Source organism: Carcharodon carcharias, chromosome 1 (assembly GCF_017639515.1).
Source record: "Carcharodon carcharias isolate sCarCar2 chromosome 1, sCarCar2.pri, whole genome shotgun sequence".
Taxonomy (NCBI): Eukaryota; Metazoa; Chordata; class Chondrichthyes; order Lamniformes; family Lamnidae; genus Carcharodon; species Carcharodon carcharias.
In genome coordinates this window covers 160,838,571-160,866,008 of record NC_054467.1, presented here as the reverse complement: position 1 = coordinate 160,866,008, position 27,438 = coordinate 160,838,571, and positions in this window count along the sequence as shown.

The window sequence follows — 27,438 nt, the reverse complement described above, 5'->3', positions numbered from 1 at the left end:
TGAGCAGCCATGACATGGTGTGGCGCACCTGGGTACAGTGCCGGAAGAGGTTTACTGACCTGCTGCACTCAGGAAGGATGAGTACCGTGCTGGCATGGTTCAGTGTGTTGAAGTGTTTTGGGCTGGCCTACCCCTCCTATGGAGCTCAGGGGTGTTTGAGTCTGAGTGTCAACTGTCAGTGGCACCGGAGCTGGCCAAGGGGGTGAGCCCTGGCTGCTTTGAGTGCCTTGCGGCTCAAGGGCCATGACTCAGATGTGTCCTGCGAGTTGCTCCTCAGGTGGGGTTGGCCAGGCTGCAATGGTGCTGCTGGTAGAGAGTGGACTAATCAATGCTCCTCTATCCTCTCTTCTTGGGTGGTGAAGAGGTGCCATAAGCCATCTTTTCAACAGATAGCCCTTATCACCCAACAGGAATCCATCCAGTAGGGCTGGAGCACTGAAGACCCTCGGCACCTGGGAGTGTCTGAGGATGTACATGCCATAGGGGCTGCCAGGGTAACTTGCACAGACTTACAGAATCCGAATCCGGGTGGTCACACACTATCTGCACATTCATGGAGTGGAAGCCCTTCCTTTTGATGAAGGTACCCGGTTGACCCTCTGGCACCTTGATGGCCACATATGCACAGTCGATGACACCCTGGACTTGGGGGAACCCAGCAATCACTGTGAACCCTCTGGCTCGCTCAGCCTGGTTGGCCTCGTCCATATGGAAATGAAGGAAAGTCAATATCCACCTGAACAGAGCTTCTGTCACCAGCTTGACGCAACTGTGGACAGCTCATTGTGGAATTCCATATAGATCCCCCACTGAGCCATGGAAAATGCCAGAGGCTTAGATGTTGAGGGCCACTGGGACCTTCAGAGTCACATGCATGGGGTGTCCACCCACACAATTGGAGCTGATCTTAGGCCCGATCATCTGACAAATAGAGGTCACGGTCTCCCTGGAGAGATGGAGCCTCCTTCGGCATTGCACCTCGGACATATTGTGGTAGCTGCATTGCTTCCTGCAAACCCTTGCAACAGGATAGTGGTGTCTTCTGCAGCCCCTCTGTCTTGGATTTCTTGCTGGCTCTGTGCCACTTGTGCCTGTGCCTCTCCTCCCACAGGTTCCTCCCCTGGAAGCTGCATCGGGACACCTGGCCTCCTCCCCCTCCTGCCCCTCTCTTTGTCTCAGAGGAGGTAACACCAGCGGAGACCACACTCCCCATTACCAGGGTAACAGAAGGCTGAATGATACCTGGAACGGTGCACATGGTCAGAGTCCTCCGGGGGCCTTGGAGACACCAATGAGTCCTGGAATGAAACCTGGAAATGCTAAGAATGGAGCTCCAAACAGAGGTGAAGCTGTCAAGTACTAATAAGCAACCAGCAGCAAACTATCTCCAAAACCCATCACTACTCACACAGGCAATGCTGCTGACCCTTTTTATTCCGCCCGAGGATGAGGTTTTACAAATTGTGGGCTGCCCGTCTGCCCGTTTTGCCCGTGCGACAAGTGAAAATCTCACATGCAACATTAAATTGCCGTCAGTTGGATTGTCAAGGGCCTTAACTGGCCTTTTAATTAATAGCGGGCGCAGCTCCGACTCTCGCGCGTGCCCGCCGACCGAAATATTGTACGAGTGTGCGATGATGTCAGGACGCTTGCCCGATGTCATTGCACGTCATTTTACGTTCGTTTGGGTCGGGTGTCTACCCACCCGACAAGCAGAAACTTTTGCCCTTTGAATATTTTTAAGGCAGAGCTAGATAGATTCTTGATAAGCAAGGGGTGTTAGTTTATCAGAGGTGGGTTTAATATGGAGTTGAGGTTACAATCAGATCAGCCATGAACTTATTGAATGGCTGAGCAGGCTCAAGGGGCCATGTGGCCTTCCCTTGCTCCTAATTTGCATGTTTGTCTATCCGTATATATGTATGTTCGTAAACATGAGCTTTATAGAAATAATTAATGTGCATGGAGGGGACACAAACTCAACATTGTTATTTAAAAAAAATATTATCTTGGTAGTGTGGATATCGAGCAGGACGTTCTTCTGGGGGAGGGTGAACAGCCAGATGTCGTGATCCACATTAGCTCCTGTGACATAGGTAAGAAGAGGGGTGTGATCCTGAAAGCAGATTTTAGTGAGTTAGGAAATAAATTCAAAAGCAAGACCTCAAAAAACAGGGTTCTCAGGATTACATCCAGTACCATGTGCTAGTGAGCGTAGGAAAAGGAGGATTGAGCAATTGAACACATGCCTGGAGAATAAGTGTAGGAGGAAGGGCATGAGATTTCTGAGGTATTGGAAGCAGTTCTGGGGCAGATGGGACCTGTACAAGATGGACAGGTTGCACCTTAGTATGACTGGGACTAACATCCTCACAGGGAGATTTGCCAGTGCTGTTGGGGAGGGTTCAAACTAGATTGCCAGGGGGATGGGAACCTCAGAGGGTGCTCAGATTGGAGGGAAGCAAAACTGATGACAGGAATTAGAGAAGCAGTAAGCTAAATTAGAAATCAGTCTAAGCAAAGGCAGGCATCCAATGGGATCAGAATGTGGAATAACAGTAAAAAAAAACAAGTTAATGGTACTATGACTGCAGCTCAGGTTTAAAACAAAAAATGAGTACTGGTAATAGGAAGCTGTATTTCTCTCCCCCCACCTCCTCTCTATCTCTTTCTCCTTCCTCTCTACCCCCCACCTATCTCTCCCTCCACCCTTCACCCCTTCCCCATCTCCTTGCCCTCCCCTTTGGTCTTCCACTCTTTCTCCACTTCTCTCCCTCTTCCCTTCTTCTCTCTGGTGCCCTTATCTGTGTGTGTGTGTGTGTGTGTGTGTGTGTGTGGTGGGGGGGTGGGCGGTGAGCTGGTGAGGTGTGTTGGTGGTGGAGGTGGGGGTTGAGGTATTGGGAGAGAAAGAGAGAGACTGTGAGGGATGTCATACAGGCTCTTCTGGGTACTGTGTTTTTTTATTTGTTTGTGCGATGTGGCGTCGTTGGGTAGGGCAGCATTTATTACCCATCTCTAGATGCCCTTGTTCAGAGGGCATTTAAGAGTCAACCACATTGCTGTGGGTTGGGAGTCACATGTAGACCAGACCAGCTAAGGAGAGCAGATTTCCTTCCCTAAAGGACATTAGTGAACCAGATGGGTTTTTTTAAATGACAATCGGCAATGACTTCATGGTCATCATTAGACTTTTAATTCCAGATTTTTACTAATTTCAAATGCCGCCACCATAGTGGAATTCAAACCTGGGTTTCCAGACCATTACCCTGGGTCTCTGGATTACCAGTCCAGTGACAATACCACTATGCTACAGCCTCCCTCTAAACTCTGACTCTGACTCACACACTGACACTCACTGGGATATGGGTTGTACACACACTGACTCTCACTGGGATATGGATTGTACACATACTGACTCTCACTGGAGTATGGATTGTACACATACTGACTCTCACTGGGATATGGATTGTACACACACTGACTTTCACTGCAGTATGGATTGTACACACACTGACACTCACTGGAGTTTGGATTGTACACACGCTGACCCTCTCTGGGGTACATGTTCCACACACGCGGACTCCCAGGGCAAGGGTTCCACAGACACTGGGTACAGGTCCCATCACAAGGGGCAGCCACGACAGGAGAGCTAAGCAGGTAGGGGTGTGGGGTTGGGATAGGGCTATGAGGTTGGGGTGGAGGTGTTGTCCACACTGCAGCCTCAGTCAGTGGCAGGTGGGGGAGGGGATGGTCCAGCCAGGATCCTGAGCCCAGTGGTAGGTGGCAGGCAGTAGGTCTGAGTCAGCACTTTTCAGGTCCAGCTAGGGTGCCAGTGTCCAGGGGCTGGCAGTAGGCCCAGTTATGCAGGGTTGGGTGGGGGGGCAGTGGGGAGGTGTTGCGGAAGGGTGGGAGCTCTCATCCATATCCAGGAAAGGTGGTGAAATCCAGCAGGGAGGCTGAAGAAGGAGAAGGTGATGAATGAGTGGGGCTGAGTAAGGATGAGAGGGAGGGCACAGGTGAGTGTTGAGGGGGGGCTGGGGGCAGGCCTAATGATCATTTTTGATGTCGTCGAGCACTATTGATTGCAGTTGATGTCATAGGTGGCAATGAGTGCTGCTAACTGCATGAAAAACACAGTCCAAATTAAACCTTTTAATACCAAAAGATCGCTGGCTGTTTTTGTGTACATTTGATTGTAAAAAGGATGTCAACATTTCCTGGTAGGGATACCTCCCCTCCAAAACAGGCAATTTGGTCCTCCAATTTACTTTTTTCATTATATCTTTGCAAAGCATCTGCTACTTTTGCTTACTTTTGAATTTCTTCTTCTTAGATACCTTAACTAGTATTTTAACAGCTTTTCTTTTCACATTTACTTGAGCTTTTACATATCCAGTTATCTTTTTTGTCCTCCTTCCTCTTTTCTTCAAACCATTTGATTCCACCCTCAGATATGATCTGTGTCACCAGGGTAAGAAGCCATTAGTCATGCATGAGTGTGACAGTCAATGTTACAATAAGGGTCATCATAGTCAGGGTTGGGGAGGGGGGTGCTATGCTGTTCCTTACCTGACATTCAGATACAAACTGGATAGTGATCCTAAACCTTTGTATTTCTTTTCTTTCTTTAAGGTACTTCGTAAAATCTACTTCTTTAACCAAGCCTTTTTTTTCAACAATTCTAATATCTCTTTATGTGGAGTGACTTGGAATATTTTGTTACTTTAAAGGTGCAGTTTAAATGCAACTTGTTATTGATCAGAGGTGGTTGCCTTGGTTATTTTTTTTTTCTTGATTGACAGGAAGTGAGCTTATTGTAACATCCTCTACACTGTTTATAACTAGCTCAACAGACCCTAGGAATTAACCAGGACCTTAATTCCAATTTCACTCAACAATTTTATCCCTGGCTAATCTTGCAAACTATTACCAAGCCTCACTTATGTTTTATTTCCGGTGCTCATTTGCATTCCATTTACTGCACAGATATCCTTATCCTCCATAGCGTATCCTCCTTTTATGTTGAGTGATATGTTTTACTCCCCAACCATTCAGTGGAAGGGAGATGTGTCTGTCGTGCTCAGTTGGTAGTACTGTGTAGTTTACACGTGTAGTTGTAAATAAACTTAAAGTTTCCACCTGCTGATCAACTCTATCGTTAATAGAACAACTCAGCTGCCTAGCACAAACTGGAGATGAGGATAAAACAGGATTGAACAGAAGAAATCAAGTTAAATAGAAATTGGCACCCAGTGATTGTAAGTAGCAAGCTCTGTTAGAATTGAAGAAGTTATCCCATCTCAAAATGCCACAGTTTGGGAGAATTGATCCTTTTGAACCAGCCACAGATGGTTGGTCTCAGTACATAGAACGCCTTATGTTCTTTTTTCAAGCAAACGAGATTATGGGGGAAGAGAAGATGCAAGCGATCCTCTTGAGTACTTTGTGGGAGCAAAACCTACAGCCTGATTTGAAGTTTGATGGCATCCATTGCCCCAGATTTGAAGAATTTTGATGAATTGGTGGACCTTGTGAAGGATCATTTTCAACCAAAGCCCACAGTCATGATGCAGATGTTCAGGTTTAATTCATGAAATAGAGCCCCAAGTGAGACGATTGCATGCTATGTGGCAAATTTGAAGCAGCTAATGGAAGATTGTGAATTTGGTATGACTCTGAATGATATGCTCAGAGATCATTTAGTGTGTGGTGTGAAAGAGGACACTATTCAGAAAAGATTATTGTCCGAAGTGAATCTGGATTTCAAGAAGGCGCTAGAGATAGTGCTGGCCATGGAAAGCGCAATAAGAGATTCAAAAGCAATACAGGGTGCGCAAAATGGAGCCATCCTCTACATCGGGTGGGAAACTTCAACCGAAAGTGGCAAGCAAAAGTGAGACTCTGCCAGGAAGTGAGAAATAGCCTGTGCTAGCTGAAGAATAAAGAAAAATAACTTATCAGCAAAATCGAAGAATAATTTTAATAGAGATGGAAACATTCAGTCTTTTAGCGATTGGCAGTTTTAAAAAATCAAATGCAACTATTGTCATAGAAATGGACGTACGATGAGGAAAGATTCAAGGAGGTTTGTAAACAAAAAAAGCCCAATGAAATCTATGATGTAGAAGAGCCTGAAACAACAAATTCAGACATTTACTCTTTGTTTCATCTGAAAACTGGAAAGACAGAACCAATATTTCCAGTGAAAGTAAATGGCAAACCTGTTAGAATGGAAGTGGACATCGGAGCTTCCACTACAGTAATTGGTGAACATACCTTCAGATATTTGAATAATGGTGAACATCAATTATGTTTAGAAGAAACAGCTGCCAAACTCAAAATATATATAGGTGAAGACATTCAAGTCAAAAGGCATAAGCAGAGTAACTGTCCATTATGGAAGCCAATCGGTAAAACTATCCTTGATGATGGCAGCAGGTGAAGGGCCAAGCATCCTGGGGTGAAATTGGTTAAAGCAGATTGAGTAAGAATGGGCTGAAGTTTTCCAGTTGAGAGCAAGTGGGTTACCAGAGCTACTTAGAAAGTACACCACCATCTTTAAGGACAAACTGGGGAAAATCCAACACCTGCAAGCCAAGGTTCATGTGGATCTGGAAGCAACATTTTGCTTCATGAAAGCGAGACTGGTGCCATATGCTCTGCCAGAAAAAGTCAATATTGAACTGAACAAACTAGAGAAACTGGGTGTTATATAACCTGTTCAGCTCTCAGAATACTCCCCATCCTTAAACCTGACCAAAGCGTACGAATTTGTGGAGACTACAAACTGATGGTTAATAAAGTAGCCAAGCTAGACAGGCACCTGATTCCAAAAATCGAAGACCTGTCTGCCAAGCTGGCAGGAGGGACAATGTACACTAAGCTTGACAGGAATCAAGCTTATCAACAATTAGAGTTGGATAATGCCTCCCGGCAATTTGTCAGAATTAATACCAACATAAGGTTGTACCAATATACACAATGGCCTTTTGGTGTCTCCTCCACTTGTGCCATCTTTCAGAGAACAATGGAAAGCTTACTGCAAGGACTGACTCAGGTTGTAGTCTATATCTAGACGATGTATTGGCGATAGGATTCACTGAAAAAGAGCCTTTGGCAAACTTAGAAGAAATCTTAAAACAGTTCTTGCAAGCTGAAGTGCAGTTAAAAAAAGAAAAGTGTGCATTCCAAGCGAGGGAGGTAATCTACTTGGGTCACCGGTTAGATTCACAGGGCCTCCACCCGGTTGAGGAGAGAGTGAGAGCCATAAGAGAAGCACCTGCGCCAAAGAACGCCCCAGAGCTCAAATCATTCCTAGGACTGATCAATTATTATGGGTGGTTCTTACCCAATTTGCCTACAGTGCCCCCTTCATTCTCTACTCAAAAAGAACCAATGTTGATCTTGGGAGGCGTCCCAGTGGAAGCTTTCATAAAGGTGAACGATTGTTGCACATGTCCAAACTATTAGTGACCAGACAAAAGAACTGGTGCTGAAATGTGAAGCATCTCCCTACGGATTGGGAGCAGTGCTCTCTCATTGGATGGATGACGGCACGGAATGGCCAATAGGTTACGTATCAAGAACACTCACCAAAGCAGAAAAGGGATACTCACAGATAGAAAAAGAAGGGCTCGGCATGATGCTGAACTCTTCTTCCGCTGTCTTCGTCTCCGGGCTCACTTCTTTGGGCAGGAGTCCTCTCCCAGTTCAACGGATCCTTTTACCCACCTCCAATATTCTCCCTCCACCTGGACCCCTCCCTCTGGATTCTTACCTTCTCTTGATCTTTTCATTGAGAACTGTCGGCGCGACATTAGTCGTCTCAATTTCTCTGCTCCTCTCACCCATTCTAACCTGTCTCTCTCTGAACTTACTGCACTCCATTCTCTCAGGTCCAACCCTGACATTGTCATCAAACCCGCTGACAAGGGTGGTGCTGTTGTTGTCTGGCGCACTGACCTCTACTTCGCGGAGGCTGAGCGTCAACTCGCAGACACTTCCTCCTACCTCTCCCTGGACCATGACCCCACCACTGAACATCAAGCCATTGTTTCCAGGACTGTCACTGACCTCATCTCCTCTGGGGATCTTCCTCCCACAGCTTCCAACCTGATAGTCGCCCACCTCGGACGGCCCGCTTCTATCTCCTACCCAAAATCCACAAACAGAACTGCCCCGGTAGACCGATTGTCTCAGCTTGCTACTGCCCCACAGAACTCATTTCTCGTTATCTTGACTCCCTTCTCTCTCCCCTTGTCCAGTCCCTTCCCACCTACATCCATGATTCCTCTGACACCTTACGTCACATCAACAATTTCCAGTTCCCTGGCCCCAACCGCTTCCTCTTCATCATGGACGTCCAATCCCTCTACACCTCCATCCCCCACCAAGATGGTCTGAGGGCCCTTAGCTTCTTCCTCGAACAGAGGCCTGAACAATCCCCATCCACCACTACTCTCCTCCGTCTGGCTGAACTTGTTCTCACGCTGAACAATTTCTCCTTCAACTCCTCTCACTTCCTCCAAATAAAAGGTATGGCTATGGGTACCCGCATGGGCCCCAGCTATGCCTGTCTCTTTATGGGGTATGTGGAACATTCCTTGTTGCAGTCCTACTTCGGCCCCCTTCCACAAATCTTTCTCCGGTACATCGATGATTACTTTGGTGCTGCTTCATGCTTTCGTCGGGTCTTAGAAAAATTTATTAATTTTGCTTCCAATCTCCACCCCTCCATCATTTTCACTTGGTCCATCTCTGACACTTCCCTTCCCTTCCTTGACCTCTCTGTCTCAATCTCTGGTGATAGACTGTCCACCAATATCCATTACAAACCCACCGACTCCCACAGCTACCTCGACTACAGTTCCTCACACCCCGCTTCCTGTAAGGACTCCATCCCATTCTCTCAGTTCCTTCGCCTCCGTCGCATCTGTTCCGATGATGCTACCTTCAAAAACAGTTCCTCTGACATGTCCTCCTTTTTCCTTAACCGAGGTTTTCCACCCACAGTCGTTGACAGGGCCCTCAACCGTGTCCGGCCCATCTCCCGCGCATCCGCCCTCACGCCTTCTCCTCCCTCCCAGAAACATGATAGGGTCCCCCTTGTCCTCACTTATCACCCCACCAGCCTCCGCATTCAAAGGATCATCCTCCGCCATTTCCGCCAACTCCAGCATGATGCCACCACCAAACACATCTTCCCTTCACCCCCCTTATCGGCATTCCGTAGGGATCGCTCCCTCCGGGACACCCTGGTCCACTCCTCTATCACCCCCTACTCCTCAACCCCCTCCTATGGCACCACCCCATGCCCATGCAAAAGATGCAACACCTGCCCCTTCACTTCCTCTCTCCTCACCGTCCAAGGGCCCAAACACTCCTTTCAAGTGAAGCAGCATTTCACTTGCATTTCCCCCAACTTAGTCTACTGCATTCGTTGCTCCCAATGTGGTCTCCTCTACATTGGAGAGACCAAACGTAAACTGGGCGACCGCTTTGCAGAACACCTGCGGTCTGTCCGCAAGAATGACCCAAACCTCCCTGTCGCTTGCCATTTTAACACTCCACCCTGCTCTCTTGCCCACATGTCTGTCCTTGGCTTGCTGCATTGTTCCAGTGAAGCCCAACGCAAACTGGAGGAACAACACCTCATCTTCTGACTAGGCACTTTACAGCCTTCCGGACTGAATATTGAATTCAACAACTTTAGGTCTTGAGCTCCCTCCCCCATCCCCACCCCCCTTCTGTTTCCCCCTTCCTTTTTTTCCCAATAAATTATATAGATTTTTCTTTTCCCACCTATTTCCATTATTTTTAAATATTTTAAAATCTTTTATGCTCTCCCCACCCCCACTAGAGCTATACCTTGAGTGCCCTACCATCTATTCTTAATTAGCACATTCGTTTTGATAATATCACCAACTTTAACACCTATGTGTTCTTTTGTTCTATTGTTGTTGACATCTTTTGATGATCTGCTTCTATCACTGCTTGTTTGTCCCTACAACCACACCAACCCCCTCCACTTCTCTATCTCTCTCTCTCTCTCTCTCTCTCTCTCTCCCCCCACCCCCCCCCCACACACACACACCTTAAACCAGCTTTTATTTCAACTCTTTCTTGGACTCGAACTCAAGTTCTGTCGAAGGGTCATGAGGACTCGAAACATCAACTCTTTTCTTCTCCGCCGATGCTGCCAGACCTGCTGAGTTTTTCCAGGTAATTCTGTTTTTGTGATAGAAAAGGAAGGCCTGTCCATCATCTTTGGTGTCAAGAAATTTCACCAGTGTGGGAGCCGATATACTTGAAAAACTCTGGGGAAGGACTAGATTGGTTACTGGGTGAAATAAGTGCAGTGACTGGACCTCTATCTTATCAAGTGGAGGTGGAAGGCCAGGTCATCCGGAAACATGTGGACCATTTAAGGAAGAGAGAGACAAATCACCAAGATTTGGTTCCACCAGTGATCATGACCTGTTGAGGATACTCATCCCAGAGCTGACATGTCTGATGTTCCTTTAAGAGTTGAGGACACAGAACTGCAAGTGCCCACTGAAGCACCTGATATTCAGGCAACTCCAGAAAAGGAGGTTCCTGACAAAGAATCTGGAGTTGTGGAGCTGCAACGTTCCACAACACCAGGAACCAACCTGAAAGATTGAACTTGTAAATTCCTTATCCAGTGTAAATATTATGTTGTCTTGAAAAATATGTACTTGTAAATATAATATGTATAGCCGAGTTAAAGGGGGAGGAATGTAGTAATTATAGTTTATTTAGTGTGTAATGTACCTTTAAAAATAATACTTGTTAGGCAAGATCACATGATCTGTAGTAAACAATAGGAGAGTAGCCCGGGCAACTCAGCAGCCAGTGTAGATATAGAGTTAGAGTTGAAAGCACGTGTATAGTTGCTGCTGAGTATTGTAGATAAACTTAACGTTTCCACCCAAGAAGTGCCTGCCGATCAACTCTATCACTAATAGCCCGACTTGGTCACTCTACAACACAGTTTCAGCCAATAATTATCTCTCAATCAACATCACAAAAACAGAATATCTTGTTTCTATGATACTTCAAAGTATGGGAACTTATAGAATCAATCATAGAAAGTTTATGGCAGAAAGAGTCCACTTGGCCCATTGTGTCTGCATCGGCTTTTGTGTGCAAATTGGCTGCAGCATTTTTTTACATTACAAAAGTGACTATGCTTCAAAAGCAAAGCACTTTGGAACACCGTGAGGTCATGAATGGTACTATATAAATGCTAATCTTTCTTTATTCAAGGTAGGAACTGAGGAACAGGAGTATTCAGTCCCTTGAGCCTGCTCTTCTGCCCCTTAAGTAAATCATGTCTGATGTGTACCAGAACTTCCATTTACTCATCCTTGATCTATATCTCCTGACACATTTACCTAATTAAAATTAGTTGATCACAGTCTTGAAAATTTCAATTGAGTTGGCTTTTAGCAACAAGAGTTCCAGTTTTCCATAACCTTTGTAAAAAATGTACTCCCTGATTTCATTTTGAATGGTCTACCTCTAATTTTCAGATTATGCATGATTTGTTCAGGAATAGTCTACCAGAGAAAACAGCTTTTGTTTCAGTACCCTATTGAATAATAATCTTAAACACCTTTAAAATGAGAACCTTTTGGAACTTTTGTAGGAATAAGGATTTCTCAACAATTTATCCCTGTGTGCACACTTATAAACTGCAATTGATGGTACATAAAAGTTGAATGGAAGTTGGTTATGGTTTATTTTTTAATTCAGTAACGAACAGGAAGGGCTAAGGACCATAACTCAGACCACCACCAGGTCTGAACCTGGTAAATTCTAGAAACAATAATTTAAGTGATGCCATGCATGACTCTGCAGTCGTTCCTTCGACAGTCACAACCAGCATACAACATGGTGGCAGTGCTGAAATGTCCGAAAATCAATTTTAAAAAAGTTTGCAAGTCTGACTGTAAAAAAAAAGGCACAATAACTAAAGACTTTGATAAGACAGGTGAAAATATTCAAACAAGCTCCATAGAAGATGTGGAGACTGAAAGGCAGAGAAAAAAAAAATCAACTGTTCAGCTCACTAAGGGCTGGTCCATGGAAAATCTCAATCCAGAAGCAGGGTCAAAGAACCTAGTGATGATCAAGGAAGGATGAGCAAACCTTGAAAAAGGCTCAAAATCTTCAAATTAATGGTGCAGTAAGCAGGAAACAAGGGGAAAAATTCCATTTCAGCAAGCGCAGATTTTGATAGACCCCACAGCCCAGGTCTGAGGTCGGTGCCATTACATTACATGATGACCGCGAGGCAGCAATTGAAAGAAACATTCGACTGCTTAAACATAATTCCCCAACAGGAGGAAAGCAATGAACAGGGCTTAATAGTGACTTCTAGCGATTAGATTAAAAATTCTGTAAAGTTAGGAACAATCACCAAAAAGGGTCACTGACTGCAGCAATGAAAGGCTGATCAGTGTGGGAAAACTCCATTACTGCTACAAAAGTTTTAAAAATCCAGGCAGACCTCCTAAGATTGTGGATTCCAAATTCACCTTACCAGCCCAATTTGGGCACACGGAAGGACCAGATCAGACACAGGATTGGGCACTATAGAGGAAGAAATTTATAAGTTTCATGATTGCATCCAGATTGAACAATAAGTCAGAGGCTGAACATGTCAATATATTATTGTACGCTATTGGAGCAATTGCTGATAGCAAGTCAAGGCATTAATGAAACATCAGAGAATTCGAAGAAGTCGTTAAAGCTTTTGATAGTTATTTCAATTTACAGAGTAACAAGATATTATAAAGAGCCAAATTTAACAAAAGAAACCTGGTGTACCAGTAAATAATCATCATTGACCTGTATTGTCTGGCTGAAGGCTGCAAATATGGTGATCTTAAAACATGGCTGATATGAGACCATATCGTAGTTGGGGTTATCTGACCTACTGCAATCCAACGATGGCAACTTTGGAAAAGACGACACAGCTAGGCAGGCAATCAGAGATCGGTCAACAAAATAGGGCCATACTTAGAGAAGACAAACCATGGTTCAGAAATTTTCCAATGAGGATACAACTTATTAAACAAAAGAAAGTCAAAGACACTCCAGGGAAAAAGAGCTGTTATGGAACAAAAGCTTAAGACATCATTAAACCATGCCAGTGTTGTAGCACCACAAAGCACCACAATCACGAACATTAGCCTGTAAGCACTGTAAAATGTTTGGACACTTTGAAAACATGTACAGAACTAAAACTTCTAGATACACAGAGGATAACGAAAGAGTATCCACACACAAGGCCATTAACAAAACTGAGAAATCTCAACAACGAGAAGAACAACAGTGATTTCTAGGCAAGAACAAAGATCCAAGATAAACATTCTAAAATGTGAATATTTGTGTCAATGGACACATCACTAATTTCAAATTGGATACAGGAGCAAGCGTAACAGTCTTGTTCAACAAAGGACTGTGACCAGTAAAACAATGCCTGAGGCCATCTACAAACCAGTTATATGGCCCAGGAGGAATCAAACTGCAGGTCAAAGGTAAGTTGTAAACAACGCTTCATTATAAGAGCAAACAGATACAGGAAGCATTATATGTGCTTTACTACCAGGGATTCTCTCTTCTAAGTCGAAAAGACTATGTCAACTTCAACACCATCCAAAAGATCGAGGAAATCAACTAGCAAGGATCGGGGCCTGACTTCATAAAGGACTTTCCAAAACTATCCACTGGACTGGGGCAAATGAAGACTGAATACAGTAAAATGCTGAGAAAAGATGCTAAACCTGTGTGCATCCATTCATGTAAAAGGTCCAACTGCCGTTTGACAGAATGACCAAGATGGGAGTCATCTCCCCCGTCACTAAGCTGACAGAATGGCACTCCGGAATGGTTCGGGTTCCTAAACCAAACAGGTCCTTTTGCACATGTGTGGACAAGGCTGTGGTGAGGGAAAGCCACCAATTATCTTTGGTGGAAAACAGCTTGACTAAGCTCTCCAAAAGTACGTTGCCCTTGAAGCATGATGCCAACAGTGGCTTTTGGCAGGTGCTGTTAGATGAGAAATCTAAATTATTGACACCCTTTATCACCCCATTCAGCAGATTTTGCTTTACTTGTTTGCTGTTTGGCATAACATTGGCACCCAAAATTTTTCAGCGAACAATGTCTACCATCTTGCAAGGCCTAAAATGTGTAATATGCCACATGGACATCATTATCCATGGAACAAGTGCTGAAGGACACGGCCTGAAACTTAAAGCTGTGTTGAACTGTTTGCAGAAAGAAGGACTGGCACTTAATGATAAGTGTGAATTCTCCGAAAATGTTCATTCGATTTTTAGGCCAAATTGTGACGAGCAAATGCATAATGGTGGACCACAAAAAACATGGCCATCAATGAATTTCTGACACTGTCACCCATTCCAGGTCTTCAATGATTCCTGGGTATTGTGATTAACTAAACCTCACACTACATTTTTTTTAAATTCATATTTACAGACTCATTGCTATTTCTAAATTTTAAACTGGACCTTGGCTGAACACAGTCCTTAAAATGGCTGAAGATGTGCCTGACAACTTGTTACGTTTGAGGAGACACTAATGCTCAACTGGAGACTATACAGCCCGACTTTAAAGAGAGCTATACAAAGGCAATTTGCATTTGATAACCCAGGCTTGCCAGCAGAAGACAGAGGGTCAGCTAAGACAAAAGGCCCCTCAAGAATTCCTCTCAACTCAAGGTGGCTGGGATGTTTAGCAATTTATGAGATCCAGCCGAATTCCAGATGATGATACACACCCTTTGTTGAAGGCCTGGTGGAGAGGTGGGGTCATGTGGCCGAGGCCTCTGGCTTGTGGTGCAAGTAATATTTCCTTTCTGAACTATAGAGCTCTGTCTGCTGCTTTAACATCTGGCCGCACAGAAGCAGCTCTACCCAGGTTGGACATCTGACTCCACCTACCCTGCTTCTGTTGGAAGTTCTGTGCCATCACCTACAAAACTGATTCATCTCTATGTGCTTATCTCATCCTGTGAGGTCAACCCCACCTAAAAAGTGAATTCTACAACATTGGTTTTCAGCCAGCCAACTTCCATGAAGGATTACCTCTTTGGACTTTGATTCTGGACTCTGGAACTCATGTGAACCAATATTTATGTTCTCAGTAGTCTCTGTACTGTAAAATATTATTTTCTCTATTTCTCTCTTTACCAGCTGAGTGTGGGAGATGGGTGTTGCGAACCTTCCTTCCTGTGTTTTGAGTGTGTGCAAATAAAGTAACCATTTGAGTTCATCCTCTCTCAAGTTGGCTGTGGGGTTATTAATAGAAACTTGGATTGCACAAAAACCGAAGGGTTGGGGAAATATGCCACCACTTATAAAGAGGGAAACAAATCAAAACACCTTTCTGTTTACAGGTGGGTGGTGGGAGGAGAAATTAGTGCTGTTTAAATTAGCCCCTCTCTTGTCCATAACAGTATGATAAATCAGCTGGCAAAATTCCTGCCAAACCTAGCGCAAATCGTGGAGACCTTGAGCCTCCTATGGAAGAAGGCTCAAGCATGGTGTTGGGGTACCCACCAGGACAAGCATTCAATAGATTAAATACATGCTGTTCTCACCAGATATCTTGACTCACTACAACCTGTCCCTACCGACATCGGGGTGAAGTTGGGATTGAGATAGCACCCTCCTGTCTGAATAAATGCCCTCCCATCAACAAACTCGTCATGAGGAGGGCATTAATTACTGGCCAATGTGTTCAAGAGTAGAATTTTAGAGGTGAATAATATAGAGAACAAGGTTAATAATGATGGCTTTGTTCTAAACTATACCAACAATCGTGGTTTAGATCATAAATTTCAAGGTGATGGTTAATTTTATTGTTAAACAGCAACTTCTATTTCTATTCACCCAAGGGCAATAGGATTATAAGGAGAATCACTTTCCTAAAAGATGGGATGACTATAAGCAAATTGATGCAGAGGAAATATGTACTAAAATGAAGAAGCAGAATTGGGTGCAGTGGGGAGAATACCATCAGGACTATTGGAATCCAGAGATTGAAGTATCTGGCTGACTGTGTAGGGCTAAAACCTAACACTGGTTATAGTGGTCAAACAGGGTGGAGGGAATTTCTTTACCAAGATGATAAAAAGTAGAGGCAGAGGAGAAAAGTAAACCAAAAACGTCAATGTTCTTTTAAAAACATGAGTAACTATACAATCAGGATTGAATAAGGTGGAATGCAGAATTGACATAAGTCATGAGAAATAGAATGGTGCGTGTCACTCATGGAAATGCAGTCAGTGACCAAAACAGTTTGATGAAAAGGGCATTTATAATTTGAAATGTGAATGAAGCAATATTGCAATGAGCCACATGTAATCCATTTGTTCCAGTTGCATAGATGAAACTGTCAGCCCAAATTTTCCTCATGTGAACTAATGAGGAAACTTTCAACAAAACCACAAGCATTCTGGAGCGAATTAATAAGGAAAGAGTCAGACAGGTGGGCAAAAAAGAAAAAGATTCTGAGTCAATGCCGATGGAGAGATTATTTCAAAGTCTTTATATCTGAATATTGGAAATGCAGGTTTTACATTTTACCTGAGCACAGGCACTGAGATGAAATTGCCAGGGAATGAGTATACAGAATAAAATGCTAAAGCTGATGAAATAGGTATGAGCATTTATGCAACTTTTTTGTAAAATAGTTGAAGAGATAAATTATTCCTTTTATAAAGAGTGAACTCTTACATTTTGTGCTTTGCTTAATACAATACTTGTGCTCATATGAATATAAACTGCTCCACGCCTCCCATGAAATAAAACTCATGCAACTTGTACATAAAATGAACAGGTTAGTATAGAACAGGATTAAAAACTACCATTTTCTTCAGTTACACATTGGGATGGTTCACTGCTGATGATTACATAGAAACATAGCAAGATTTACAGCACGGTAGGAGGCCATTTGGCCCATGTGTTCGTGCCAGCTGAAGAAGAGCTATTCAGTCTAATTCCATCTAGTTCTTTGTCAGTAGCCCTGTAGCTTTTGACAGCTCGAGTTGTTGTGATATGATGTGCATATACCTTTAAGGGTCATATCTTAAACTGCTGTCAATCACCACCACATTGACACAGGATGGGATGTATTAGTCCCATGACTTTTAAGTTAGTTGGCAAGCACCAATGGTTGAGGTCAGACATGTGACCCTCAGTCTCCCAGTGAACATTATCTCTATATAGTCTTATCTTCAAACAAAGAACCCACATTATTGTTTCACTAATCCTTGTGTATGATTGGTACTTCTATGTTGAAGACGAAGAATGTAACATGAGTGATTATCCTTTTTTGTCAAGTGGAAAACTCATCAAAGGGACAGACATTGACTATAGTCTGAGTTATTGGAAGGTTAGCAGTGGGCTGGAACATCCAATTGACATGTGACAGTATCATTGACTAACTAAAATTTACTATGAAAGGCTTACTTCTGTATTTGTGGTGTGTTATTCCCAGGAACACTGCTGTTTCAGCTTATGCTAGTAGGAGGGAGGAAAATTCAGCTCTACTGCATTTAATATGCTGCAGCTAATTAAAGGGGCACATGTTATTTGGCAGATAACAAGGAACTTAACAGTATAGTAATGAGTCAGGAAGGAGCAGCATTGGCTATGGGGGTAGTTGGAAGAGAGCAGCAGCAGGAAGAGATGCCAAATTTCTAGGTGTTTCAATGGATTTGCTTCAAGTAGAAATACGATCCAATAGGGGAGAGCTTCTGGAGACTGAGGGCCAAAACCCAAATGAGGGTCCGGACTTTAAGGAGAAGTAGAAGAGGGAATGAAATTTGACCTTCATCACCCCACAAACTGGCATATAGTGTAGGAAGGTGTCTAAAAACCTCAGAAATTTGGCCAAGAAAACTGAAAGCATTTTTTTTTAAGGGTTGTGGCAAAGTTAACATTTGTTGCCCATCCCATTTTCAGAGTCAAAAGTCAACCACATTCTGGAGTCACTTATAGGATGGCAAATTTCCTTCCCTAAAGGATATTAGTGAACCAAATGGGTTTTTAATGACAACCAATGATAGTCACATTTACTATGGCTAGCTTTCAAATCCAGATTTTATTAATTGAACTTAAATTTCACCAGCTGCCATGGTAAGTTTGAACCTGTGTCCCCAGAGCATTAGCCTGGCCTCTGGATTACTACTCCAATGATATTACCAGCACCCCAGCATCTTACCCCCTGTAGAAATAACAGAGGCATGGCTCACTTCCCTACCTCTTCAACTCTCAATGATTACCAAGGAATACTATCCTATTCACAGAAAACCTCTGGAACCAAAAATGCACTATGTTAAGGCCAAAGTGGGAATTTTAAGGGCCCTCTGGGAATGGACACGGGGGAAGTGCAAAATCAGGAATGCAGATATCGGGCTGGAAGCCCAAAATTGTTTCCACATTTTCCTGACAGTGGCCGACATGGAAGGTGGATTTTGCACATCAGCGTGGTAGGAAGATAATTAAGGCCATTTGAGAGCAATTTTACATGGAGTTTTTGAATTTTACTGATGATACATTGCCTTGCCCAGTAAAAAGAGGAGGTAAGCAATTGGGAGCTCAATGCTGGCCCTCTCCAGCAGCCACCTAGAGAACTAATGTGGTGTCTCAGGGAGTTTGGAGCGACACGGGCATTGCCAAACAAAGGCAGGAGTAGGAGAAGAGGTGCCAGCTCTGCGGAGTGGGGGTGGGGGGGTTGCTGCCAAGATACCATCAGAGCAATGGCACTTGAGCAGAAAAATTTGATGGGGAATGTGGAGCACATTTGCATAAAAGGTCTTGCACACTGAGAGAGACCACCTGCCACACGGACATCACCCATGCAGACTTCGGGAGCCCCATGATGGAGCAGGTCAGCACAGAGGGAATGAGGTCCGGGCAGTGGGAGAGCAGCATCTTCAGGGTTAACAGAGAGGCAGGCCTCAGGTGGGGATGGAGAAAAAAGGAGGAGCAAATAAACAGTCTCTTGTCTGCAGAAGGGGCTCCCCGCCAGAGACGGTCGACTGCGCAATGCCAACCACCTGCAGATGTCTGAGTGGCAGTAGCACCAAAGACTGCGGTTCTCCAGGGAGGCTATCACAGATCTGTGTGCCAAGCTGCAAGGCGAGCTAAGTCTCATGAGAGTTGATGTACACCCAGTATTAGTGCACTGAAGGCCACCTGACACCGAACTTCTATGCCTCTGGATCTTTCTAGAGGTCCACTGGAGACATGTGTGGGATCTTGTCTGTAGTGCATCAATACATCAAGGTAGTGATCAAAGCCCTTTGCAAGAAAGTCAGTGATAATGATCACTACCACACTGGTCCAGATTGTTAAGCTGACAAATCCTTTGGGTTCATGACCATTGCTGGATTCACCCAGGTGCAGAATGCAGGGTGTGATTGCCCATATGCATGTGGCCATCAAGACTACCACAGACCATTCAGTGACATTCAGCAACAGGAAGGGCTTCCACTCGCTCAATGTTCAACTAGTCTCTGACCACCGCAGCCGAATGCTTCAAGTGTGTGTACGGTTCCTGAGTAGCAGCATAACACCTACATACTAATGTAGTCCAATGTGCCATTGGCTTTTCCGGCTCCCTGGGACAGACACTAGAAGACAAGGGCTATCTACTGAGGAAATGGTTGCTCACGTCTGTGAGGAACCCAAGCACACATGCTGAGGAAAGGTGCAAAACTCCCAAGGGGCAGCCGAATGATCATCAGTCAGGCCACTGGTCCCTGAAGATGCAGATCAGTTGCCTGATCGATCTGGTGGAACCCTTCAGTATGCCACAGCAAGGGTCTCGTATCGTGGTAGTCTGCTGTGCTCTGCAAACCATGGCACTGCAGAGGGGGAGGCATTGAATAATGAGGACATAACCGATCGCGATGTCTCCTCTGACGATGAGGATATGGAAGAGGCTACTGACCAGATGGGGTAAGATGAAGGGCCCCAGGGATCTCAGGCAAGGGAGGCTTTAGAGGCACTTACAGGTGTTTTATATGACCCTTACTACCTGTTGGAACCATACCAGTAAAGCCTTACCTTTTGCCAGTACTGCTGCTGCCACCTTCATTTTTCATTCCATCACCCAGCAACCAGGTACACATCGCACAGTGGCAAGGGTAAAGTGACAACCATGCGGTTTGGACCCTCGTGACCTGGCCCTTGAGTGAGCCAGAGTATAACTGAAGCCCTACTGGGCAACAAGGAATGGAAGGGATGTAGCACCCAATACAATCATCCGTTATTAAATGGCACAATAGACGAAAGGCTCAACACTCTATACACCACAAGAATCACAAGTGCAGTTGGGTCCTTTTCTTAAATATCTTACTCATGCCCCAGTGAGGTTGATGTGCTCACTGTGATTCAGCTGTGGTGGAGGCAGGCTGCTGAACTTGCTGCCCCATGGCTTGGGAGACATTGGTGGCTGTCCTCTGGCTGCCTGAGGCCTGGTGAGCTTCAGTATGCTGAGGGGCTCCTGCACATGCAGAACCTCTTCTGTCATCACAGCTACTGCAGGAGCTGAGGGTCACTGACAGAGGGTCTGAGGAGCCCCTGAGCATACTTGGAACATCCTGAGAGGAGCCCCCAGAGGTAGAAGGCAGCCTCTCTCCCTCCCTTGTGAAGCACAGTTCTACCTCCCTGCTGACCTGAGAAGGATGGGTACTTGGTGAAGGCTCTTGGCACCTTCTTCTCATCTTGCCTTGCCAGAGCTGTATTGAGCTCATGGATCAGGCAATGATATGCAGGTCAATGTGTATCTCTGACATCCACTAAGTGGTCTGCTGGTTCTGGCTCTCCATGATGGTTGCCAAACTCTTAATGAAGCATGCCAAGCACACACACGCCTGAGACATGGAAGCACTCAAGATCTGGATGGACTCCTCCATTGTTTCCATATGGGTGTGCATAGCCTCTGGAAGTTCCACTGGATGATCTCTCACCTCTTGTTGCAGCTGCTGCATTTGCCATGTTGCTGATAATTCCAGAGTCCTGTCATCAGCTTGGGGCTCACCACAGGCTCTTGCACAGGTCCTCCAACTGTCTGCAGCCTCGGTTGTCACAGCCTTTCTCAGTTGCTTGGATGCGTCAGTGACCCTGAATCTATGCATGAATAGATGAGAGTATCTGCACTAGGGAAACGATGTGATGGTGCACCCTCTAAGGAATCTTCCTCTTCCTCAGAGATGGACAGCTTGTCGCTCAGTCTGTAAAGCTTTTCCTTCTATGGTCCGACCTGGAAGAGAGAACACACAGATTGAAGGGTTGTGGATTTCCCCTTATTTTCTTGTGTGTTCAGGGTCTAGGTGGAGTTCTTTGGGGTTTGTCGATTCTCCCAACGTAAGCTGCTTGAGACTGTAGTTGTTTAAAACCATTACTCTTTTATTTTATTCTTTTAAAAAAATATTTGTTCATGGGATGTGGGAGTCACTGGCTATGCCAGAATTCATCCCTATTCATCCTAAGGGTCAGCCATATTATTGTGGTCTGGAGTCACATGCAGGCTAGACTAGGTAAGGATGGCAGGTTTCCTTCCCTAAAGGGCATTAATGAACCACATGAGTTTTTATGACAATGGTTTCATGGTCATCATTAAACTTTTAATTCCAGATTTTTTTACTGAATTCAAATTTCATTATCTGCCATGGTGTGATTTGAACCAGGGTCCCCAGAGCATTATCCTGGCTCTCTGGAATACCAGTCCAGTGAAAATGCCACTATGTCACGGCCTCCCCCTGTTCATTCATAGGAGTTGGGCATCGCTGGCTAGGTCAGCGTTGATTGCCCATCCTTAATTGCCCTTGAGAAGGTGGTGGTGAGCTGCCTTCTGGAACCGCAGCAGACCATGTGGTAACGGTACACTCACAGTGCTGTCAGGAAGGGTGTTCTAGGATTTTGACTCAGTAACAGTGAAGGAATGGCGATATGGTTCAAAGTCAGGATGGTGAGTGACTTGGAGGGGAACTTGCAGGTGGCGGTGTCCTTCTAGGTGGTAGAGATTGCATGTTTGGAAGGTGCTGTCAAAGGAGCCTTGGTGAGTTGCTGCAGTGCATCGTGTAGATGGTACACTACATGCTGCTACCGTGCGTTGGTGGTGGAAGGAGTGAATGTTTATTGTGGTGGATGGGGCACCAGTCAAGTGGTTTGCTTTTTTTTGGATGGTGTCCAGCTTCTTAAGTGTTTGAGCTGTACTCCACCTATATACAACAGCAGTCACTATATACCTAGGACCTCAGCACAAGGTTGGAACTCCTGCTCCCTTCAGGTCTCTGTTACTCAATTATGTAATGTTGCATCATCATTACAGCAACATAATGTATTTCCAATGTTAATCCTTTACTCTACATCGCCCCAAATCTTTATCCCAATAATAGGTATCCTTCTGGATCCACCCCCCCCCAACACACACACACACACACACGTCTTAGACTTCAAAGGGTTAGTCTCAGGTGTCTTTACCAATCTCCTCTTTCTTGTTCTGATTGCTTTCTGAGGTAGAGGGTATTCTTTACTCTCACTTCAGTATGAGTGCCCTTCTGTTGGGTGGTATTATGCTTCGGTCTTCACTATAGAGAACAGAAATAACATCCTAGAAATAGCTGTAAATCAGGGAATGGAAGGGAGAGAAGAACTCTGGAAAATTATAATCACCAAAAGAAGTGGTATTGAGCAAATTGTTGGGGCTGTGGGCTGGCAAATCTCCACATCGGGATGGGCTTCACCCTAAGGTCTTGAAAGAAGTGGCTGGTAAGATAGTTGATGCACTGGTTTTACTTTTGCAAAATTCCTTAGATTCGGGGAAGGTTCCATTGGATTGGAAAATAGCAAAATGTAACTCCTTTATTCAAAAAAGGGAGGGAGACAGAAAACAGGAAACTACAGGTCAGGTAGCCTAACATCTATCATAGGGAAAATGTTAGAAGCTGTTGTTAAAGATGTGATATCAGAGCACTTAGGAAACTTCAAGGCAATTAGGCAGAGTCAACATGGCTTTGTACAAGGGAAATCATGTTTAACCAATTTACTGGAGTTCTCTGAAGGACAATGTTATCATTTATTGTGAGGGGAATTGATTACAAAAGTAGGAAGGTTACGCTTCAGTTATACAGGGCATTGGTAAGATCACATCTGGAGTATTGTGCACAGTACAGGTGTCCTTTTTTAAAGAATGATGTAAATGCATTAGAAGCAGTTCAGAGAAGGTTTACTAGACTGGTACCAGGAAAGGCCAGGTTGTCTTAAGGGGAAAGGCTGGACAGGTTAGCCTTGTATCCACTGGAGTTTAGAAGAGTAAGAGGTGTCCTAATTGCAACCTTTAAGATCCTGAGGGGGCTTGACAGGGTGGGTGTGGAGTGGATGTTTCATCTTGTGGGAGAATCTAGAATTAGGGATCACTGTTATAAAATAAGGGGTCGCTCATTTAAGACAGAGATGAAGAGAATTTTTTTCTCTCAGACGGTTGTGAGTCTTTGGAACTCTCTTCCACAAAAAGCAGTGGAAGCCTTTGAATATTTTTAAGGCACAGCTAGGTAGATTCTTGATTAACAAGGGGATGAAAGACTACTGAGGGTAGACAGGAATGTGGGGTTGAGGTTACATTCAGATCTGCCATGATCTTATTGAATGGCAGAGTTGCCTTGAGGGGCCGAGTGGCCTACTTCTGCTTCCAATTCATATGTTTGTATGTCTGTCTTAATCTTTTATGATCTTGGTTGTGGAGCTCTTTCAATCATTACACCTTCCTTCTGTTGGTCTCATACCCATACTCTCTCCCCAGGCTTCAGCACTGATTAAGTCTCATGCTCTGTGCATAAAGTTAAGGTTGCAACTCTGTTTGTTTCTCTGTTCTACCTCATGCTGTTTCACCCTCTTGTTCAAGGTAATGTTAAGTTTTAGTTTCTGCTGCAGAGTTGGAAGTTGTATTGTCAATCTCCTTCCCATCAACAACTCTGGTGGGAAACAATTTTGTAACAGTGAGGTTCAGTAACTCAGGAGAGTTAAATTATGATCATCATTCTTCTTCATTAAATTTTTGTTTGCACACCTCTCTCAAATTCTCCATTTGCCTGAGTATAGTAGGTTGGCTGGTCATGTGAATGAATCCATGTTTGCTTGCAAAATTTTAGAATTATTGATTAGTAAATTATGGACCATTGTCCAACATCTTGATGTCTGGAATGCCATGTGTTGCATAGATACCCCTCAGCTGATTGAATGACTGCTACCACTGTGATTCCATTCAGCCTGTTCATTTCAATCAACCTTGAGTAATAGTGAATGATATTAAGGACTATCTTGCCTTTAATGTCAAATAAATCCATTACCTGGCTTTCTCATGGCTTTGGTGGAAAAGTAGGAGGCAACTGATGTAATTTGTTTTATTCTTGGCTGTTCACTACACACATGAGACAGCTGGAAATAATTTCTTCAATAGAACATATAATGCCTGGCCACCAGACTCATTACTGGCCTCTTGCTCAACATTTTGCTATCTTTAAATAACCTCTAAATAAGTCTTTGAAGAATATCAAGCCGAAGTGTTCACAGAATGACAATCTTCTCATTAAAAACTAGGAGATCATCAATGATTGTGAGGTGCCATACTACTGGATTGTTAAGAGTATAGTTTGGCCATTCTTCCAGACAGTATTTTCTTCTCTGGGTACATTTGTCACCTTGCCGCTGTGCTTGTTTCATCTCTTGCAATTTCTTTGCAGTAACTGGTAGGTGTTGAGTAATGAGACCTGCTCGATGAAATGCAAATCCTCTAGGTTAATTCATTCAACTGGCATCCTCAATAGTGTATCTGCTGTCACCTGGTATTTGCCTTAAATGTAGTCTGTTATGGAGTCATATGTGATTGATCTTAATCTGAACCACTGGATTCGAGGGGGTATCTGCACAATCTCTTTCATGTTTAGAAGAGTGGCTAGTGGTTTATGATCTGCTTCAATTTTGAACTGCAATCCCATCACAGAGTCTGAAAATTTCTCGTGTGTCCATGTTGTTGCCAATGTTTCCTTCTCAATTGTAGCATATTTTTTCTCTGTGTCTGTGAATGATCTAGAAGTGTAGTAACCTGGTCTATGTTACTGTCTCTCTTTAAATAATGCTACACCCAGGCCTTCAGATGATGCATCTGCTTCTACTATTGTTGGTAGTTCAGGGTCATAATGTGCTAAAATGTCAGAGGAAATTAAAAGATTTTTGATTCTCTCAAGAGCATTTTGCTGGTCCACATTCCAGACCCTGTCTCAACAACTGTCTCAAACGCTCATGGACCTCTATCAAGTTTGGCAGGAACTTGCCTACTATGCTGACCATCCTGAGCAATTCCTGAAGATCAGTAATGTTCCTAGGTTGTTGGAAACTTTCTGATCACTTTTGTTTTTAGTTGGTTGACTGTTATTCCAGAGGCTTGTACAATGTGATCTAACAATTTAATGATAGGTTTGGCAAAGTCACATTTTTCATTCAATGTCAGGCTTGCATCCTCTAAGACTTTCAGGACTGTCCCAACCCTATAGTCATGCTATATTAAAAACAGAAAATGCTGGAAAAACCCAGCAGGTCTGATAGCATCTGTGGAGAGAGAAACAGAGTTAACGTTTCGAGTACAGTCATATTCTTCTCTCATGGACCCATGTACAAATATGTGGTCCACAGGCATATTCCTCCTTCTAGGGTTTGAGACATTGTTCTCTAGAAAATTTCAGGAGCAGGCGCAATTCCAAATGGTAATCTATTAAAGCAATAACAGCAAAATGGCGTTATAAAACTGGTCAGCAATCTGGATTCTTTGTCCGGGGGTAATTGCCAAAATCTACTGTTTGCATCCATTTTGGTGAATAGAGTACTCTTAACTAGCTTGGTAAGACTCTCATTCACCGAGGCCATAGGGTGGATCTCATGTTCCACTGATTTGTTTAGTTGAGTTAAATCCACGCAGGTTCTAATTGAGCCGTTTGATCACAGTCCCAAAGCCATTCTGGAACACCAGTTTGTTGGCATGGTTGCTGGTGAGATAACCCCTTGCCTGCAGCACATTCTCAATTTCACCCTTGACTTTGTCCAAGAACGGGTGAGGGACTTTCCTTGGTGTAAAGAAGCAAATTGTTCTAGTGCCAGCTTTTATGGTAATATGGCACTCTGTCTTCAGGCATCCCAAGCCTATAAATAATCTTGGAAATTCATTCCTGAACATATTGCTATTCAGCTGATCAGAAATCCCATCAACTTCATAGATTAGTTTCAATTTAAAGCCTGTCTTCCTGCTTAGTAAAGAAGGTTCTTGATTCTGGATGACATACAGAGGTTCAATGATATCTCTATCTTTGCATTTCAATTTTACCATTTGTTGGTCTATGACTTTCAGTGTAGTCCCACATGACCCTGTAACTTGATGGCTGAAGGCTGTAGTGTAATGTTCTTAAGCCATTTTACTTCATTAGATAAGACAGAAATTCTTATCCCTGTGTTTAATGTAAACTCTGTGGGGTGTTCATCCACTTCAGTACTCCAGTACTTATTTTTCATTTCATTAACTTCCCTAGGAAAGTTATTTCCTTTTCCTGTGGTTCTTCCATTTTTATGTGATTTGGCGTTAATATTTTTCCTTTTTTTTGCAGGTTGTGGTTTAGATTGACAGACAATTTTAAAATAACTTTCCACAGTTTCCAGGCTGGGCATTTTAAGATGACAGATGACGTGCTTTTCGCGGGCTTCTGCTTTACGCGCTTCCCTCTCCTGGCCTATATACTAAACGGCCTCAATCATTTGTTTCCATGGGACCTCATCTACCGCACAAACAAACGCTCTGTTTTTCTTTCTGGTCTCAGTTGGTCTCATAATTTATACTGCCTTGATTAGAGTTAAATATTTTCTCATTTGCAAGAGATCTGCTAGAGCTCCATCTAGGATTCCAACTGCTATGCGATCACAAATCAATTCTTCCCTCAATATTCGATAGTCACAACTTCCTGCCACCCTCTATAGATCGTTGATGAACGAGTCCTTGTGCTTGCCTGGCCTTTGTTTTTGCTTGTTAAATTTTGCCCTTTTCTATAATTACATTTTTACGAATGCTGAAATATGAATCAAAGGCTTTCAGGGCTTCTTCATTAGAAGTTGAAGTCTCATCAACTCCCTGCCTCGCCTTTACATCATTGGCAATATCTCCAACTGCAAAAATAATATGCTGGGCTGGCCCTTTAGTTCTTTTCTGTGCAAACCGGAAGCTGTTCTACCTCTGGAAAATCTTTCTCCAGTTGTCCCCGTGCTGAGCCTGTTGCGAGCCTTCAGTGCTCCAGAATGCTCTGGGAGTAGTAGTGCAGATTCCATGCTTGCA